Source organism: Hordeum vulgare, chromosome 6H (assembly GCF_904849725.1).
Source record: "Hordeum vulgare subsp. vulgare chromosome 6H, MorexV3_pseudomolecules_assembly, whole genome shotgun sequence".
Lineage (NCBI taxonomy): Eukaryota > Viridiplantae > Streptophyta > Magnoliopsida > Poales > Poaceae > Hordeum > Hordeum vulgare.
Genome location: NC_058523.1, coordinates 404,697,934 through 404,707,050, shown reverse-complemented (window position 1 = coordinate 404,707,050; position 9,117 = coordinate 404,697,934).

Sequence of the window (9,117 nt, the reverse complement as noted above, 5' to 3'; positions counted from 1 at the left end):
CAAGAGTCATGATTGGCATATATGGCTTGAGCGGGTAATGCCGGTGATGTTATGTGGCTTTATTCCTGAGGATGAATGGCTAGTACTCAAAGAGCGGAGTTATTTCTTCCGTGTTCTTTGTGCGAAAGAATTGTCGCCTGGCGTGGTAGATGACATGGAGGAGTTGGCACTGGAGTTGATCTGCAAGTTAGAGAAGATATTTCCGCCGGGCTTCTTTAATCCAATGCAACATTTGATTTTACATCTACCGACCGAGGCAAGATTGGGTGGGCCCATACACAATCGTTGGTGCTATGCAACTGAGAGGATGGAGAAGACGCTTCGAGCTAAATGTAAAAATAAACATAGAATTGAAGCATCGATGGACAAGGCATTCACTACTGAGGAGGTGGCTAACTTTGTGACAGCACACTATGAAGCCAAAAATCATCATTTGCATAATCCGAAGCCTCGGTACAATGATGTCGACCCTACAAAATGTAGATCCAACCTCAGCCTATTCAAAGGAAAGCTCGCACTAGCCGGTGCTTCGAAACAAAAAACGTTGGATGTCGAAGAATGGGGGAACATTTCATTGTATATCTTCAACAACCTAACAGAAGTGCGGCCGTACATCGAGTAATTTCTCGGCACATTTTTTCGTAACTTCTAATTCCTTTGAACTGCTCTTATTCCTAGATATTTGATATAGTCGACATGCCACCAAATTCTCGGATGGATCAATGATCCAAAATGATTCCGTCGAGAGTATGAGATTCTACCAAAGCATGGAGGCGGCTATCCCGGTTTCATCTCTTGGTTCAAACAAACGGTAATTATCAATAATGAACCATTTCATTCCTTGGTCTAACTTGCGGCTAATGCAACAATCGTTTCGTATTGAACTGGTAGGCTTCAGAGTCTATGGACGCCGAATTGAGACAAGCCACTAATGGTTTTGACTATAAGGTCCGTTCATTTGAGAAATATAACATCAATGGGTATCACTTTCGTACCTTTGGCAAAGATCTATCTATGCCGGACCGGAAATCTACAAATTGTGATGTCTTTGCTATCGGCGAAGGTGGTATCGAGTATTATTGAAGTGCTGAAGCAATTTATGAACTTCAATTCTATGGTGAAAACCCACCGAATGCCGTAGTCTTCAAATGTTATTGGTTCCAGCTGAAGGAGACTAGAAGAACTCATGAACATATAGGGCTAGTCAAAATCAGTCCAAGCACCCATTTAGATGTTCCCAATGTCTATATTACGGCTCAACAGGCGACCCAAGTTTTCTATCTACCGTGGGCATGCCAAACTGATAAGAATCTGAATGGTTGGTATGTTGTTTATGAAGTGTTGCCACGTGTTAGACTACCTCCCCCAGACGAAGAGGAGTATGATACTCGCATTAACCCAGACAGATATGATGGAGAATTCTTCCAAGAAACACGTCTTTCCAAGAAACGTTTCAACCGCCGTGCTTCACCCATGAACATGGAAGTAGATAGCGACAGTGAATCCGACTTCACCTCTGAGCTGGAACAAGCAGAACCGGAACTAGAAGATGTTACTGCTGCAGATGTCCTGTCAATGCTTGACCGATTACAGAAAGGCCTTGCACAAGTTCATGCCGTTGAACCCGATGAGAACGCCTTCCATGACGACACGCATGATAGTGATGATGATTATGCATTTATTGATCGAGAGTATTATTAAGGGCCAGTTCTTTTGGTAGCTTTTTTAGGCTTCTAGAATAAGTTGCCCCCTATCCAGCTTATTCTAGAAGCCCAACTAAAATTATTTTTCTAGAAGCCTAGTAATCAAGTCTTAATTAGTAGGCTTCTAAAAGAATAAATTTGATTGGGCTTCTAGAATAAGCTGGATAGGGGCAGCTTATTTCAGCTTATTCCAAAAGCTACCAAAAGAACTGGCCCTAATTTGTGTGCATCCCAACTTAAATTATATATGCACAAATTTTTATTTATGTCAGGTATTCAATTTTTTTATGTTGTACTAATTTATTTTACTCTTTATCATGGCAGGTGTTGAAAGAAGGTGGGCGCGGGTCCAGATCGCTCGGCGGGTTCTTCTTCGTTGACGGCCCACGCGAGGGGTGGTACTTCCATTCCACCCCTATCTCTCTGTAGAGCCTTGGCGGACAGTCTCATGACACCACCCGCGGCTACTTCTTCGTCGGCGGCGTTGCCCACTGTTAGAGGAGGTCGGGCAGGGAAGAAGGGGAAATGTATAGGACGTGGCCGTGGGAGAGGTTGGAGGACTGCTACGCCGTCCTTGCCACCACCGCCAGCTCATTCACCCGAGCACAGGACCACTATGGTGGACCCGTTTGCGGTGGATGCTACGGGGACTCCGGTCCAGGAGCCTCGGGTGGACGGACATTCGACCCATGAGACTCCGGTCTAGGAGCTTGGGGTCGACGGGCACTCGACCCATGAGACTTCGGTTCCTCAGGCTACGTCCCAGGAGACTCTCGCCATAGAGGCTTCGACTAATGTGGAGACGTCCGGATGGGGTGCCTGGCCGGATCGGACCGAGAGGTCGGGTGGCAATTCTGTTGGTGGCGGGGATGAGTCTACGGATAGTGAGGGTGACGTGGTGGACGAGGTCACCATGTACAAGCGTGGTAGTACACGTCTCCTGGTCGTACCGGTGACCCGCAAGCCAAACACCGTCCTTGTTGAGCTTTGACAAACAAATGTCCTGGGGTTTGTCACGTTGCCCGGTGTGAATATATATCAATCTTTATTTCCGGACCATTCTAGAAACCCTCGTGACGTCCGTGATATCATCCGGGATTCCGAAAAACCTTCTGTCACCAACACATATAACTCAACTATTTTAAACACCATCGAACCTTAAGTGTGAAGACCCTGCGGGTTCGAGAACTATGTAGATATGACCCTAGACACTCCTCGGTCAATATCCAATAGCGGGACCTGGATGCCCATATTGGATCATACATATTCTACGAAGATCTTATCGGTTGAACCTCTGTGCCAAGGATTCATATAACCCCGTATATCATTCCCTTTGTCCTTCGGTATGTTACTTGCCCGAGATGTGATCGTCGATATCCGCATACCTATTTCAACCTCGTTACCGGCAAGTCTCTTTACTCGTTCCGTAATACAAGATCCCATGACTTACACATGAGTCACATTGGTTGCAAGGCTTATATGTGATGTTGTATTACCGAGTGGGCCCCGAGACACCTCTCCATCACACGAAGTGACAAATCCCAGTCTTGATCCATGCTAACTCAAGGGACACCTTCGGAGATACATGTAGGGCACCTTTATAGTCACCCAGTAACGTTGTGACGTTTGATACACACAAGGTATTCCTCCGGTGTCAGTAAATTACATGATCTCATGGTCATAGGAATGAATACTTGACATCAAGAAAACAATAGCAACAAAATGACATGATCACATGCTACGTTTATAATTTGTGTCTTGTCCATCACATGATTCTCCTAATGATGTGATCCCATTATCAGGTGACAACACTTGCCTATGGCTAGGAAACCTTTACCATCTTTGATTAACGAACTAGTTAACTAGAGGCTCACTAGGGACAGTGTGTTGTCTATGTATCCACACATGTATTTGAGTTTCCAATCAATACAATTCTAGCATGGATAATAAACGATTATCATGAACAAAGAAATATAATAATAACTAATTTAGTACTGCCTCTAGGGCATATTTTCAACAGCCTCCCGCTGCCAGATATCATCACCAGCTCTGGATCCAAAGGTTCCTGGCTCGGGTTTAAGTCCTCCCCTTTCCTAGACTTCCCCACGTCCTTGTATTTCAAGAGCTAGTGTTGGGAGGAGATGTTGGTGAACATCTGTGGATGATCCAGGTCAGACTTAGAGAATGCCTTGGCCTTCTTGTAGGAGGCAGTATGGGCCATGCCATAAAGGTCGTACAACTCTGGCACCTCCGTCTTATTCTGATGCACTTAAAAGGGAGGAACAAAGTATTAGTAAAGGGCTCAAGCTAGCATGAAGAACTAATTGCATGAATAAGGAAGAAAACCACGTACCTAGTTTCGTCTGAACTGAATTAAGTTGGAGCTGCCTTGCTGGTGTGGCACACCAACAATGTGGGCACGCCGCTCCTTCCCATTGTCGTGGACGGCTCGCTAGATGCGTGTGAACCACTCATCCACCAACGCCTCCCAACAATCCATCTTATTCGCACACCATCTCGGGGGCACCTATAAATTAGTAAAAAGAATTTTGAGCGCTATGTCTATGAATCAAATCAAGAAAACTACGTACAAGGACTCCTTCCGTAAGTTCCCACCACTTTTTCAAATAATCCAAAACTTAGAAAATTTCCTATTGGAAAAGTTTTGGACTCTGTTTTCTTACCGAATCACATACCTCTTTGTTTTCGTAGTCTGAAACAGTCTGATAAATATCCCTTAGGTATTCTTCCGGAGTTATGGTATTGATGATATTGCTTTCAACATTTATGGGAGTACCTGAGATATAACGCTTGATTCTCTGCCCATTTACAACTCTCAGAGAATTACCTTCCATGTTGTTGATCTTGATAGCACCGGAACGATATACTTCCTCAACAACATAGGGACCTTCCCATTTAGAGAGAAGCTTCCCTGCAAAAAATCTTAAACAAGAGTTATATAGCAAGACATAATCACCTACATTGAACTCACGCTTTTGTATCCTCTTATCATGCCACCTCTTAACCTTCTCTTTGAACAGCTTGGCATTCTAATATGCCTGAGTTCTCCACTCATCAAGCGAGCTAATGTCAAATAACCTCTTCTCACCGGCAAGTTTGAAATCAAAGTTGAGCTCTTTGATTGCCCAATAAGCTTTATGCTCTAACTCAAGAGGTAAGTGGCATGCTTTCCCATACACCATTTTGTACGGAGACATGCCCATGGGATTCTTATAGGCAGTTCTTATAGCCCATAGTGCATCATCGAGCTTCTTAGACCAATTCTTTCTAGACCTATTGACAGTCTTTTGCAGAATTAGCTTAATCTCTCTATGGCTTAGCTCTACTTGAACACTGGACTGAGGGTGACAGGGAGAAGCAATTCTATAGTTGATATTGTACTTAGCAAGCATTTTACGGATAGCACCATGAATGAAGTGTGAACCACCATCGGTCATTAGATATCTAGGGACTCCAAATCTAGGGAAGATAACTTCTTTCAGCATCTTGATAGAGGTGTTGTGATCAACACTACTAGTGGGGATAGCTTCTACCCACTTAGCGACGTAATCAACATCAACTAAGATATGCGTATACCCGTTGGATTTTGGAAAAGGTCCCATATAATCAAAGCCCCAGACATCAAATGGTTCAATGACAAGTGAATAGTTCATAGGCATTTCCTGATGTTTGCTAATATTACCTATTCTTTGACATTCGTCACAAGACAAGACAAATTTACGGGCATCCTTGAAGGGAGTGGGCCAATAGAAACCTGATTGCAATACCTTGTGTGCAGCTCTGTCTCCCATATGGTGTCCTCCGTAGGCTTCAGAGTGACACTTGTGTAGGATCTGTCCCTGTTCATGTTCAAGTACACAACGTCTAATAACGCCATCTACTCCTTCCTTATAAAGGTGAGGATCATCCCAAAAGTAGTGTCTCAACTTAAAGAAGAACTTCTTCTTTTGCTGGTACATGAAACTAGGTGGTATATATTTGGCGACGATATAGTTTGCATAATCAGCATACCACGGTACACTACGTGAAGCATTGATGACATTCAGTTACTCATAGGGAAAGCTATCATCAATAGTTTGTGGGTCATCAAGAATGTTCTCCAACCTAGACAAGTTATCTGCTACGGGGTTATCAACACCCTTTCTGTCAACAACTTGCAAATCAAATTCCTGTAGCAAGAGAACCCATCTAATAAGTCTAGGTTTAGCGTCCTTCTTCTCCATGAGGTACTTAATAGCAGCATGATCAGTGTGAATAGTGACTTTGGAATCAACTATGTAAGACCTGAACTTTTCACATGCGAACACAACTGCTAAAAATTCCTTCTTCGTAGTAGCATAGTTTCTCTGGGCACTGTCTAGAGTTTCACTAGCGTAGTGAATAACATTCAACTACTTATCAACTCTTTTCCCTAGAACAACACCAACAGCATAATCACTAGCGTCGAAAGGTAAGTTCCAATCAGGTGGTTGAACAATAGGTGCAATTATCAAAGCCCTCTTAAGTATTTCGAAGGCTTCCTCACAATCATCATCAAAAACAAAAGGAATATCCTTTTGCAAGAGATTGGTAAGAGGCCTAGAAATCTTAGAGATGTCTTTGATGAACCTTCTATAGAAACCAGCATCACCAAGGAAACTTCTTATACCTTTGATATCTGTGGGTATGGCATTTTCTCGATTGCATCAACCTTAGCCTTGTCGACTTCAATACCTCTTTCGGAAATTTTATGTCCTAAGACGATGCCTTCATTAACCATAAACTGGCACTTCTCCCAATTCAAGACAAGATTGGTGTCTTTACATCTCTGTAAGACTTGATCAAGGTTGTTGAGGCAATCATCAAAGGAAGACCCGTAAACGGAAAAGTCATCCATGAAAACCTCGACAATATTTTCACAAAAGTCAGAGAATATAGCCATCATACATCTTTGAAAGGTGGCAGGTACATTACATAAGCCAAAAGGCATACGTCTATAAGCAAAGGTACCGAAAGGGCAGGTGAAAGTGGTTTTCTCCTGATCAGATTGTGCAACTGGTATTTGGGAGAAACCAGAATAACCGTCTAGGAAGCAGAAGTGTGTGTGTTTAGACAACCTTTCTAGCATTTGGTCGATAAAAGGCAAAGGGTAATGATCTTTCCTAGTGGCCTTATTTAGTTTCCTGAAATCGATCACCATCCTAAAGCCAGTAATAATCCTCTATGGGATCAATTCATCCTTATCATTAGGGACAACGGTAATGCGTCCCTTCTTAGGGACAGAATGCACCGGACTCACCCAATCGCTATGAGCAACATGATAGATAATACCCGCTTCCAGGAGCTTTTGTATTTCTTTTCTTACTACTTCTTTCATCTTAGGATTCAATCTCCTTTGACGATCAACAACTGGTTTGAAATCAGGATCAGTTTTGATCTTGTGCTGGCATAGAGTGGGACTAATGCCCTTAAGATCATAAAGAGTATATCCGATAGCAGCATGATGCTTCCTCAGAGTTTTTAGTAACTTCTTTTCTTCATGCTCCGAGAAGCTAGCACTAATAATGACAGGATATATCTCTTTTTCATCAAGATAAGCATACTTAAAGAGTATCAGGCAACTGTTTAAGCTCGAACACAGGATCACCCTTTGGTAGAGGTGGATCCCCAAGCAGTTCAACAGGCAGATTATTCTTAAGGATAGGATATTGTTCTAAGATAACTCTATCTATCTCATCCCTTTCATCCATATGCATATCGTTTTCATTCTCAAGCAAATATTGCTCTAATGGATCAATAGGGGGCATGGAAATAGAGGATAAGGCAATAGTTTCATCCCTACTAGGCAACTCCTTTTCATGAGGTTGTCTACAAAACTTGGAGGAATTGAACTTATGTGACACACCTTCAAAGCCAACAGTGACAGTTTGCTTCTCACAGTCAATATGACCATTGACGATATTGAGGAAAGGTCTGCCAAATATGATGGGACAAAAGCTATCTTGAGCGGTAGCAAGAACGAGGAAATCAGCAGGATACTTTGTCTTACCGCACAAGACTTCAACATCCCTAATAATTCCCATAGGGCAGATAGTATCTCTATTGGCAAGCTGAATAGTGACATCAATAGGCTCTATCTCAACAGGTGCAATCTCATCTTTGATTTCATCGTATAAGGATTGAGGTATTGCACTAACACTAGCACCCACGTCAGATAAACCATGGTAACAATGATCTCCTATCTTAACAGAAACCACAAGCATGCAAACAACAGGCCTATGTTTGTCTCTAACGTGAGGTTTAGCAATTCTAGCAGCATCTTCACAGAAGTGAATATTATGTCCCTCAACTTCTTCACACAGAAGATCTTTGATAATAGCAATTCTAGGTTCAACTCTAATTTGCTCAGGGGGTGTAGGTGTTCTAATGTAGCCTCTACGTATCACAATTGAAGCTTTAGAATGATCCTTTATCCTAACAGGGAAAGGTGGTTTCTCAATGTAAGCACTAGGAACCACAGGATCATTATAGGCAATGACTCTCTATTCAACTGGAGTGGGTTTAAATACATTGACTTCTAAAGGAGGATGGTATTTAAACCACTTCTATTTGGGGATATCAATATGAGCAGCAAAGGATTCACACAATGAAGCTACTATCTCAGAGTCAAGTCCATACTTAGCGCTAAAGTCACAAAAAGTATTTGTCTCAACAAAGGATTTAACGCAATCAAACGTGAAATTCATACCTGACTCCTTACCTTCTTCAAGCTCCCAATCTTCAGAGTTGCGTTTAATTCTCTCCAATAAATTCCACCTGATGTCAATATCTCTCTTCATAAAAGAACCGGTACAAGAAGTGTCAAGCATGGTGCGATCATCATGAGAAAGCCGAGCATAGAAGTTCTGAATGATAATTTCTCTCAAGAGCTCATGACTGGGGCATGAATATAGCATTGATTTAAGCCTCCCCAAGCTTGACCGATGCTTTCTCTGTCACGAGGCCAAAAATTATAAATATAATTCCGATCATGATGTACTAAATGCATATGATAAAACTTTTGATGAAATTCCAATTTCAACCGATTGTAGTCCCATGATCCAGTATCATCACATAGCCTATACCATGTCAACGCCTTATCCTTCAAAGATAAAGGAAAGACCTTCTTCTTGACCTCATCCTCGGGCACACCTGCAAGCTTAAATAAACCACAAACTTCATGTACATAGATTAGATGCAAGTCTGGATGTGACGTTCCATCTCCTATAAAAGGATTAGCCAGCAGTTTCTCAAGCATACCCGAAGGAAATTGAAAGCAAATATTTTCAGTAGGTGCAGCAGGTTGAGGAGCAACTCTTTGTGCTTCCGTTCGAGGTGAATATACCCCGAACAAGCCCCTCAAAGGATTAGTATC